The 12,393-nt window shown below is 36.6% G+C and overlaps 1 pseudogene; it reads right to left on the bottom strand.

The window, feature by feature from the left end:
• Positions 1-8,074: 8,074 nt before the first annotated feature.
• LOC145672547 (protein GVQW3 pseudogene) lies at positions 8,075-8,413 on the bottom strand (annotated as a pseudogene).
• Positions 8,414-12,393: the final 3,980 nt, after the last annotated feature.

Raw genomic sequence — 12,393 nt, 5'->3', positions numbered from 1 at the left:
TAATAAGCACTTCTAATGTAACTACTAATTATTACCAACGTATTAGTTAGTTTTGTGCAATATATAAACATATTATGAAATAGATAGCTATCTTAATTCATCATTTGCACACTATGGCATGTGTAATTTTAATATGTTAATCAGCTACAAAACGCTACGGTACGTTATTTTTTCTTTTCTTTCTTTTCTCTCCTCCACCTCTAAAGATAGGTAAGATAAGACAAAATGCCAGTTCTAAGAAATACTAAATCTGTACTGTCCCGGTAAACACCAGCAATGAAACAGAAGCAATCTATTGTGCATCTGGAAAATAATTGTTGACTAGTATGTAAGGAAGCAAAAATCTTTCATATTATTTTTTTTTTTTTATTTGTAACTTTGCAACATGTACCCGATTGTCATTTGTTCTAAATCCTCTGCAAACTACAACAGGAAAAAAAGGACTCGAAGACTAATGAAAACAAAGAACATTCAAATTCATCTGGACTGCACCACGAAATGGTCTTGCAATATTTGAATATGAATAAGAAGTCTTAACGGTACAAATCTATTGATACACTCGTCGACAATAACCATAAAAACAATAAAGAATATCATCGCTTGCTTTGTTTTTGGAGGTCACCTTTTCAATAGACAAGTTAATGACCTCCTGAAACACACAACAGTAAAAGATTTTCTGAAAGGGTTTCTAAGAAATGAAGATCACTTAGGTATCCAAATTTAGAACCGAATTTAAGATTAACGACATACGAACAACGTCCCTTCAATGCGGCCAAGTTCCAAGATAACAAGTTGCCAACTTAACAGAGTAACAGGTAATGTATGTGTTATGGGAAAATGCAGTTTCCATAGGCCAACATAGTCAAGTTGCCAAAGAGATAACAGGTTTTATTGTATTTTGATTTTATTGTGATGGCTCAGCGTATAAACTACTCTCATGAAGACAACATCCCAAACCCACACTGTCAAGTAGGGTTGTATCAACCAGACAGCTTCTTGTAACAGAGCTTAACTTAACTAGCTCTTTAACAAGTTTACGATGCTTGTTTAGCACTGAGCATTTTATGCATGCCACCAACTCTACGCATGGAAAATAATGAATGCACAGGAAGCACTTATTCATATAAGAGTACTCTGCAATTATAATGGGATCAAATAATTGCTAAAAACAGTAACTGTCCTAGAGAAAAATTACATCCGTCCCCCGAAAAGAAAATTCAGGACCTCCCTCTCTTCTTCCACTTTTTGAATTCTGATGAAAACCTTGTATTAAACTTGCGCAATCATTTTGCTGGTAAACGTTGAACTCTTAATATTTCTTAGTTTTGCTAAAACACTTTGCTGGGCCAACAAGTTCCAAGACGTTTTTTTAAATTAGAAGTGCAAAAACTGTAACCACGCACAAGAACATTTTATTTTATTTATTTATGTATTTATTTACTTTGTTAGCATTTGAGCAAGTGTGGTTCTAACCTTAAGCCACACAGTTACGTATCTCTTCATTATGTCATTGTATATATGAGCGTGTATAGTATATATATAAGTACCTAAAAAGACCTACAATTATATGAATTTTATATATATATATATATTAGAGCCGTTTTCATAACGAAGAAGGCTGGGCTTCTCATGTAAGTAGATTAGACGAAACTTAGCAATATAGTGATGAACGCATTCTGATTGTATGTTCTGTATAATTTCCTTAACATCATCCCTGTCGTCAGAACTGCAAGAGGCAACAGGAGCTTGTGAGTAATTGAATAATTTAATTCCATTGTGAATAACCGCAGTTATGATGAGATCTGACTCATGTAGCGCTGTGTTATAACGTATGTATTCGCTAGAAAAAGTTTTCTGTTGACGTCAGGATTTGTACGAATATTGTAAAGTCCTCTCTACTTCATTTATTCATTTACAAGGTTGTACCATTGCAATCTTCTTTGATTCTGTTCAATAGAAAGAAATCGACGCTGTCAAAATCAGCGTGTTTATCAAACGTTTTATTAGTACTCCTATTGGTAATGTTCTCAAACTATATGAAAATGACGCTTCTTTAAATAACAATGCGTCAAATATAATAGTGATAAGACTATTAGGTTAGCAGCTTTGAAAGTTTGTGACATGATTGCAGGAAGTCTTCTTCATAATAAGTTTCAGTTTTCGAGTTATTTCGTTCGGTAGAAACTTAAAAGACGACTTTCTAATTCTATTCAAAAAATGATCCGAAATTACTACCTGAATTAGAAATATTGTACAACCGTGAAAATTTGTTATATCTTCAGTGAAACGCACCTTTTACAATTCTATAATAATATGTTCTGAACATTCTTAGATTGTGAAATAGTGCTCAAAATTAATTTTGACTATTCCAGTTACGATTGAGAAGATCAAACGATTCTTCTCTTGTTGAATAGAATCAATATATCCTTACGAAATTCTATGAAAAACGCAACCTGCGATCCTGTTAACCATTCAGAAGTTCAACAAATACACAATAAAGAAATTTACTACAGGTTAAAATAAAGGAAAATACCTGATATACTCGTATATAAAATAAATAAATAAATAAATAAATGAGTAGGTAACTTATGCTCAAGCTTGACTTTTAACATTATCCTAAAATGTGCATGTGCTCTGCTTAGAGTTGTCATAATTTTCTTCTAAAAGACCAGAATAAAAGTATAGGGCGCTGAACTGGGAAAACTCCTTTTAAAAATATATGTGCAGTCACGAAAGAAAGTATTTTTCAGCTGACAAAATATCTTTTTCTAATAACTGAACAATAAATTAACGTATTAGAGTACCGATTTTGGCAAGTTATCAAGTTATAACTTTTTCTAAGGATAGCAACAAAAAGATTCAAATTAATTCATTTGTTCCCGAGTTATTGGCAAAAGAAAATTTGTCAACTGTCAAACATTTCTTTTCCGTGTGTACATATTTCCATCGTTTTATTAACAAGTCTGCGAATACACGAATTGCATCAATTTATTATCATCTTTTTTTTAGTAAGTCTTCTCGGGCTATCAGACAGGTGAAGGTATCGACATCCGATGTTTTGAATGTAGACATTGCATTCATCTTCAGGGATTGTAATTAAGAGACCGGAGATGTGGGCATGTATATGTGGTGACTATTTAGGAGCGGAGCTATGAATGAGGGCTTGTAATTAGCTGAGGGAAATGCTGGCTTCTGATTGGCTGAAGGATGCTGGCTCCTGATTGGCTATTGTTGTGGCTACGAGAAATGGCTTTGTTGAATGTCTTTCTTTCTTTCTTTTTCTTTCTGAAAAGGGCCGAGCAGATAGGGCTGAGTTGAAACTCATTGTCTCTATTGAAAACTGTTCCTTTCACGTGATATAGCTATGCCGTCCTTTATTATTTTGTCCCGAAAATTGCTGCACTTGGCTATTATGGTGATATTTGTAAAATCAATTCTGTGTTCAAGTTCTAGGCTATCCTGACTTTTTGGGTTGCTGAAGTCTTATGTAGCTGTTGTGTTTCAGGACCATGTAGCCAGATAGCAAAAGTATCATCAACATATCTGGAGAAAAAGGACGACTTAAGAACCGCCACATCGAGAGCTTCATGTTCAAACTACTCTATGTAAAAGTTGGCAATGACAGGAGAGAGAAGAAACCTCATGGCTGTTCCATCCGTTTGTTCATAGTAATTCATCACACTAAAAATACGTGGAGGTCAGTGTATGCTGGAACAGGACAGTTAGTTCTGGCTGAAGTGATTTCGTATCAGTTGCATCGTATCCTCGACAGGAACTCTTGTGAACAAAGAAACTATGTCGAAACTGACCAAGAGGTCATTTGGCATCACTTTATTCTGTTCCAACACAAAATGATCAAAGAAGTTGCGAGTGAGGATTATTTCTCTACTAGCATATTGCCTTTTATCGACCGCACCTCTGGCAAGCTCAGCAGAATACTTACCAGACATGGTATAAGAGTTATTCATAAACCTCCAACCAACATCAGATCCAGTAAAAGACGACCTCCACCCGAAACTCCTAGTGTATATTGTATTCCACGTGAATGTGGCAGATCATACATAAGACAAATTGGGCATACAATAGAACAACGACGCAAAGAACAAACAGTTACATAAAACTTCAAAACCCGAAAAGTCAGGACTTGCAGAGCATAGTCTAGAGGTTGAACACAGAATTGATTTTACAAATACCATCATAATAGCCAAGTGCAGTAATTTTCGGGACAGAATAATAAAGGATGGCATAGCTATCTCACGTGAAAGGAACAGCTTCAATAGAGACAATGGATTTCAACTCAGCTCTAACTGCTCGGCCCTTTTCAGGAACAAAAACGGACATTCAACAAAGCTATTTCTCGTAGCCACAATAACAACCAATCAGGAGCCAGCATCCGTCAGCCAATTAGAAACCAGCATTTCCCTCAACCAATCACATGCCCCTATTCATAGCTTTGCCCCTAAGTAGTCACCATATATATGTTCCCACATCTCCAGTCTCTTCATTACAATCCCTGAAGAAAAATGCAATGTCTGCATTCGAAACATCGGATGTCAATACCTTCACCTGTTTGATAGCCCGAGAAGACTTACTAAAATCAGTTGCCAGGAAAAATTCAATTCTTTCTTATTATTGTCTATTTGGTAACTATTACTTGGTGATTGTGTTTTAAAAATTTTAAAACCAATTGAATAGAAGACTAAAAATACTTTGAATAACTGGCACTACATATGACTCTGAAAAATTTAGGGCAATTTGTGCATGGGCGACGTACTGGCACAATACATCTCTCACGCTTCCAAAATATGTTTGGCAGAGATGTTAAAAAAAAAAAAAAAAAAACGAGATTTCTGTTGAATTGGCCGGAATACCGTTAGTAGGAGGCACTCCAGTTTTCCTGTAGTGTATGGAAACCCTAGCTCTGTTCGTTTTAACTCCTACTATAGGCCACTGCATTTAAATAGTGTCAATTTCATATAACAATATAGTGTCCCTCATATAACAATATAGTGTCAATTTCACGAAGTTTAAAATAAATGCATTTATAATTCGTGGCATATAGTGCCATCTATGGAAGACAGTTTCAAGAGTCTACCTGCGTCAGTTCGTCGGAGGCAGTCGTTTGTATCAGTCACTGTGCGTTGAGCTGACATAGTGCATGACAATCACAAGGCTGATGTTACCAAGGTTGCAGTGGAAAACTATGACTTCCAGGACACACTCTACAGCCCAGATTTAGCACTGCAGCCAGAAACAACAGCTGGGTGGACTGGGCACTCTTATGCAATATGTGAGCTCAACACACAGTGGCCGATGACTGTCCCCAACGAATTGGGGGCCAAGGTGGCTCAGTGATAGAGCGTTCACCTCTGGTGCTTGGGGTCCCGGGTTCGATCCCAGCCCCCGCCAAGTGAACTTTGTGGTGGACAAACACCGTGTGCGTGGGTTTCTTCGGGGTTCTCCCGTTTCCTCCCACTTTCTTCATTCCACCATTTCATTCATTACTCATCATCACCGTCTCCTGTAGCCTAACCGGCATAATTGTGGAACGTAAAACTCAAAGTTTGTCTCCAACGAACTGACGCAGTTAGTTGAAACTGATTCGTTATTCCTTCCAAACATGGCACTATATGCCATAAACAGCTTATCATCAGTGGTGTCAGGCCGAAAACTTTTGGAAATATCCTCTATATGGCTGACGCTCAAAGAAGTCTACGCCAGACTGCCTATTTCCTGCCGTTGAACGTATCAACGGCTCTGTGCTGAAAGGGCTGTAATTTCATGGTATTTCGTTGGTGCTATTATTACTCTTAAAGTACTAATTATTGTGAGTGCTTATGGAGTCATCTTAGGTTGACCAAGTGACTACTATGGTACAGATATTGTTTCCCAATAACACAGTCTTCCAAGACGACAATGTGCCAATATACACAGCCAGACCCCATTCAGGCGAGGTTTGATCAATAGAATGGACCGCACCATTTTCCTTGCTTACGCAGTGTCCCGACTTGATCATTATTAAACTGAATCTGTGGCCTGCGCGTGTCCAGCGCAGCTCCATCATCGTTGACGCAAGTAAGTGCTGCACCTCATCAAGAGTGGACCAGTATTTCTGCAAATGATTCACGAGTTATATGGCTCAGTTCTTCAACAAATATAAGCTGTTCTACAGCCAAACGGTGGTCCAACGCATTATTAATCAAGTTGTATTTTGTTAAGATGTTGCCAGTATTTTCGTCTAGGGTGTTAATGAACTGTATCAACAAACTTTAAGAGATGATTCCTCACGTCAAAAATTAAAATGGTGTGAAAGAAACAAATGCATGATTTCAAAACTCGGGCCATCCAAAGCGTGAAAAAATGCATCGCAGCACGAGGATGCGAACAGGAGGAACCGTGTTGTTGGGGTTTCTAAGACTTCTCACTTCTTGCCGACGAATTTCACATTCACCAGTGGAAGCTTTACGGGGTAGGCACGAGCCTACCCCAAAATTATGAAAACATATAAACGCTGAAAGATACAATAAAGAGTAAATATATTTTCCACTATTTATATTAATGGCAGATAATTATTTAACAAATAGCATCAACCACTACTGTGAAAGTACTAATGCTGCCATTAATCAATCAAATGTTTATATGTATCCATAAGCGAAGGAGCGGGACTACCCAAAATTAAAATCCTAAAGCCTCCCCTGGTAATCACTGCTGTCAAGACTTAGGTTTGTATACTTTGGACTGATCTTTAATTCAATACATATCTAAGAATTCTGTTGGAGTATATCTGGAAATTATGCTCTGTGGAGAAACCCTTGCGATATCCATTGCACATTACTGAAATATGTGTTTTTGGATAGCATATGCCATTCCACGATCCCTCCTATAATAACGCCCGTTGTTATATATGCAGTAGATCTCGTTTCTCTCCATTAATTGGGACCGAAGATTGTGTGCGTAACGATTTTTGATAATCAAACAAGCTTACTTTTCTGAAATTAAATCACTATCAAAAACACGAGATCGTTAACTGGCCTTCTGTTGTTTCAAGCTCTGGTAGGGGGTTCATAAATGACACACTTACATATTCATTTCATGGTATTCTCCCAGAAATATTCTTTGTCTGCATTCTATTGTTTTCCATTGAAATAACACTTACTTCAAAACATTAAAAAAGAAAAAAGAAACAAAGAAAAATGCTTTATACTGGCAGCATTTGGCTACAATATGAGATAGGAAGTTAACGATTGTGTAAAATGATGTTATTGTGTTTTTATTATAAATGAAGGTGCACTTCGTGGGTTACGTGATGCCAATATCCCATTTCTTGACGACATTACGGATTCAGCACTAACAAAATGTGCCATGTTCAGAATCAGTTACCATTTTAGGCATTCTGTACAATGATACAGTCAATACTTTTTTAAAAAAAATACGATTACTATTAGTTATACACTATTTTGATATACATTTCTTTTTTATTTTTATTTCATATAAACGTAAAGCAACATCATCAATAAATAACATGCTACACACAAATAATAAATAACATTAGAGCCGAGAATGCCACACACAAAATATATATTGTAATGCAAATTTAAATTTGTTTTGCAAATTGCTACATAAAAACTCAGTGGCGGCGGAAAATGAAAAAAAAAAACTTTGCCCGGGTAAATTTTACCCCCCCCCCCAAAAAAAAAATAGTATAGGAAGCAAAATCCATCGTACGTTGTAAACTCTCCTCCTCTCGAATACACACATTGTGTAAGATTTACTTTGTAGACTCTAGTGAGTTACAGGAAAGAAAATCTTATTTTTAAATTACAGTTGTCCATTATCACAATATACAGGATGCCTTCACAAAGTTTCAAGACTAGTTCTCAGAATAACAAATGTATTGCGTATTTTTGTACAGCGAATTAAAAGCCCTTGGACATCAACACACCACTGGCAGCGTGTTTTCCATTGTTCATGGGCTCCCTGAAAGTCTTTCACGCCCAAGGCTGTGAAGGGATATCGTCGAAGTCGCCTGGACCACTGGAATTCTGTCCAAAAATGGGGATCGTCTTGGAAACGTTCAAGCATTTCTTCGCAAACAGCCAGCCTTCTGTTCATCCGTCAGAACTTCGGGAATAAGTTTGGAACACGCTTTTCTCACCTTCAAATCTTCTGTCACTAACTTGAATACTGTAATTGGACCCAATCCCAGTTCACCGGCAATTAATCTAACACTAAGACGATGATCACTGCTTAAGAATTCACGCACTTTCATCAGGTTTTTCTCAGTTTGGCTTGTTTCAGATCTCCCAGAGCGGTCCTCGTCTTCAACGTCCTCTTTGTCCTCTTTGAACCTCTTGTGCCACATGAAAACCATTGCAGGTGACACGGCGTCTTCTTTGTAGGCGTCTTGAATCATATGAAAAGTCTGTAGATGTTTTGTTTAGTTTCGCAAATAACTTCACGACATGACGCTGCTCCAAATGCAGCTGCATCTTCCACTCACTAAGGTTTCAACGGGGGTCGCTGACACGCATTCATGCCACTAGCTACCTACTCACTCCCGCGTCTCGGAGGCAACTGACGCTCGTGTGGACGGTTAGCTGACATCCCCAACTATCGCACTCTGTCGGTAGAACGGGTCTGCGCGCGCGTCCCTACTCAGATAACACTCAGTCTTCAAACTTTGTGAACGCACCCTGTACTTAAGACGAAAAATATTCATTCACCAGTCGTCGTACTTTGTTGTTTGCAATTAAATTCCCATAATACACTTTCTTCTTTACTGATATGAACTCGTCCGCAATGGTACTGGGTTATTTCATAACTTCCTCGAGAAGATCTTTGTAGAAGTGAAGAATCATCAAGTGGTTTAGTCTATGTTGGATCATTGTACTCCGAAGATAAGATTTATTTCTTCGTAGAAGCAAAAATGATATTTCTTCTGTCATTGACGTCATAAGGACGGTAAGGTAAATTTTTAGCTTATTAACTTCCAAAAACAAATCTTGAGTTATCTCTTTTGGTTCAGATTTCAGTAGAACAACCAGATCCTGAACACCTTGAATTACGTTCAAAGAACCAGTTTTGCTTCGATTAAGCGGGGAAAGCATCTTTAACTGTGCTTTTAAGTTATGTCCTTTGAATAAATTTCGATTTGAACTGGGGACATACGAACAGATTTTCCATTAGCACTACTAATCAGCAATTGTTCAATATCCTTCAATACAAAGAAAGTATAGTCCCCAAATCTTCTGATTATGATGTCTAAAGCCAAGTCGTAGATTTCAAAGTATTTTTCATGGTAATATTCTTTCGGTTCTTGGAACACATAATCAGTGTCGGATTTTGCGGTATCAAGTTTTTTAGGGATTCTTCTTTGCCGTGATAATGTAGGGCTCGATGTTAAATTTTCTACATTCTCCAAAACTTTATCATAAACTACATCGAAGTCGTTAAGTTTCAACTGAAAGGAATGCTTCTTTCCTTCTGCTGATCTATTCATCACTTCAGCGCTGATATTATTTTTCTTTATTTGTTTGGAGCAATCTTCCGTTAAGGAAAATTTAAAAATTTATACTATTACAGGCGTACTTGTTATTGACTTCGTTCTTTCCTTTTTATCTTGCTCGTTGTCCGTTCTTGGGAAATGCAACATGGGTGACGTTAAAAATAATAAGAAGGTATTTCACCAGAAAGAAAATCTATCATTTTTATTTTTTATTTATTTACTTATTTTTTTTAAAAAAAATCCAAAGCAGAAGGTTCTCTAATCAACCTAAACATAGCAGGAGAGAAGAGCAGAAGCTTGTGGGGTAAACAGAAGCTCTGTTCTGGATTATATTTGACTTTAAGGCGGGGCGGATCCAGGACCGACTTCTGGGAGGGGGGCGGTGGGTTGTCATACTGCTACTTTTAAGGGCTCCAAACTTTGGGATGGGTTTTATTTATATATATAAAATAAGAAAGTTTCCTCTTCTGGGTGGGGGGCGATCGCCCCGATCACCAACCCCCTTCCTGGATCCGCCCCTGCTTTAAGCTGTCGAAAACTTAAGATTTTTTTTTCTTTTTCATTTATGTATTTGTTCATGGTCACTCATCTAATCGACAGAGAAGCGACAAAACGAAACCGAAACAACACTGTCCATCTTCCTGTTATTCTACTCTAGTTTATTTGACAAAATGTTATCTCGACAGTGTTTGCGTTGTAGTTGAAGGTAGAAGAAAGAAGGAAAAAGAAAACTATTGAGAGATAAGCATGATGACTGAAAAACAAAAGCAACACACACACAGTCTTTGGAAGTAGAACGTTATTTTTATTATTACATTGTTGTCAATAATTGATTCCACGGAAAATTGAGAGTGGTTATTCATTATATGATTCCTATTATTATTTTTCATACATCGTGAATTTTTCAATTGATACTTCCCCAAATATTCACCGGACTATAGCCCGAGCGGTTTCGTCGCCTTTTCAAAAACTAATATATATATATATATATATACAAAGGCTATCACAGAGAAGATGAGACTAATTTCTGTATATGAAAACAGCGACCTCCATTGGCTCGCAAAAGTATTAGAGTGAAGATTTTGCTCATTAGCTTTCGATTGAGACCAAAATGAGCGCAATAGCTCAAACAGTAGTGACTGCGTATCAGTTCAAAGACAAGCATGTACAAGGATCCCTCCAAGAATAATTCAAATGAAACAGAAAACTTACAAAACAAAAGTTTTTGTTCAGAATCAGCCATATCGAGCAGAAGTACATCTTTTTCAAAATACGTACCATTGACAAGTAAACAAGCGTCCATGCGCTTCTGCCACCTTTGTCAATGTCTAAAAATTCGTCATCTAATTACTGAAGAAGAAACGAAAAATAGAGAAAACAAAATACACCTAATAAGCACTTTCGCTAAACTATTCATCAAATAAAAAAAAAGAGAGAGAGAGAGACCACAAGACTTAGGAAGAAAGAAAAATTAAATAGCAGTCAAGCACTTCAGGAATGTCCTACAGACCTGTATTTACGCAAGGGTCACAGGAGTTCCGACGCAGGGGGCAAATTTCCAGGAACGAGATATTAAAAATCGAGATTGAAGTATGGTATACGAGAAAGAACGTCCTGTAAACAGGTGAGAAATTTAAAGAAGATCCATACTGAAAACATATTGGTACAGCGCGAAAGTTTTTCTTTACAAGTAGCGCTAGAAGCTAAGGCTATTGCTTATTGACCATCAACGTAATCAGTGCATTTGATTCTGTACCCGGTCTGTTCTTAGTGACTCAATGTAAGCAGGCGTGGTCCTATTGCTAAGCTTATACTGAATATAAACAAATAAGAGGAAGAGTCCAAAATTGTCTCACGTCCAGGATCACAAAATACCTAAATACGGACTTCAGTGTCTAGATAAGTGAAAGTATTCCAAGATGGCGGGCGCCGCCCACCTAGATGCTTCAAAGCAACTTGTTTTGCTCTTTGATTTCTTCCTTTTTTTTTTTTTTTTGTATATCTAATGACACATTTAGTGATAAACACCGTACCTCTTTTTGTGTATGTAAGTTTTTCTATTGTTTATTATGTTATACACAATATATATATATAGATAGATAGATAGATAGATAGATAGATAGATAGATAGATAGATAGATAGATATAGATATAGATATAGATATAGATATACAATTGGTAAAATTTTGCATATTTGAACTAGAAATGAAAAATTAAATTAAATCTTTCAGTTTAACGTCCCCCGATTATGCCCTTTATATTAAGGGAGACGGATGATTAACGCAAGTGAATGATTATGGAAAAATTAGTGGAATGAGAATGTGGGAGTAAACGGGAATACCTCGAGAAAACCCACGGATACGATGTTGTCTACCACAAACTTACTTGGCCGGGAATCGAACCAGGAGCCCACTGTACCACAAGTAAGCGCTCTACCAGTGAGCCACCGTACCCCCATATTTTAATTAAGAGAAATTGCAAGTAGTATTTGGTAAAAATCCCAACTAAATGCTTTATTCTGTAAAAGAAAAGTGTTAGTGTATTGACTGTAATATTCGCAAAAGAGAGTAGCATAAATTATAAATGATTGGAACTTTTGAAATCATAGATTATGTTGTAATACTACTGACTTAACTTTTGTTAAATTATGAAATATGCTATTTCCAACTCATAGCATTATTAATGTGAGCTCAAAGAAATTATTTTGTTCTTATTTATTTACCTTTACGTGAGGATTACGTTCATTTTGAAAGGAACAAAAAAGAACAGTATTAATTTTAAAATTATTATTTAACGAGTCAATAGATTTATTAAGTGTAATATTTAGTTTCTTGTTTTGATTTTCCATAATAATGATGATAAACATAACATACAATATTTAGAGATAA

This window comes from Thermobia domestica, chromosome 16 (assembly GCF_964235325.1).
Source record: "Thermobia domestica chromosome 16, izTheDome1.hap1.1, whole genome shotgun sequence".
Taxonomy (NCBI): Eukaryota; Metazoa; Arthropoda; class Insecta; order Zygentoma; family Lepismatidae; genus Thermobia; species Thermobia domestica.
The sequence above is the reverse complement of the archived record's forward strand: the minus strand, read 5'-3'. Positions and strand labels throughout refer to the sequence as shown.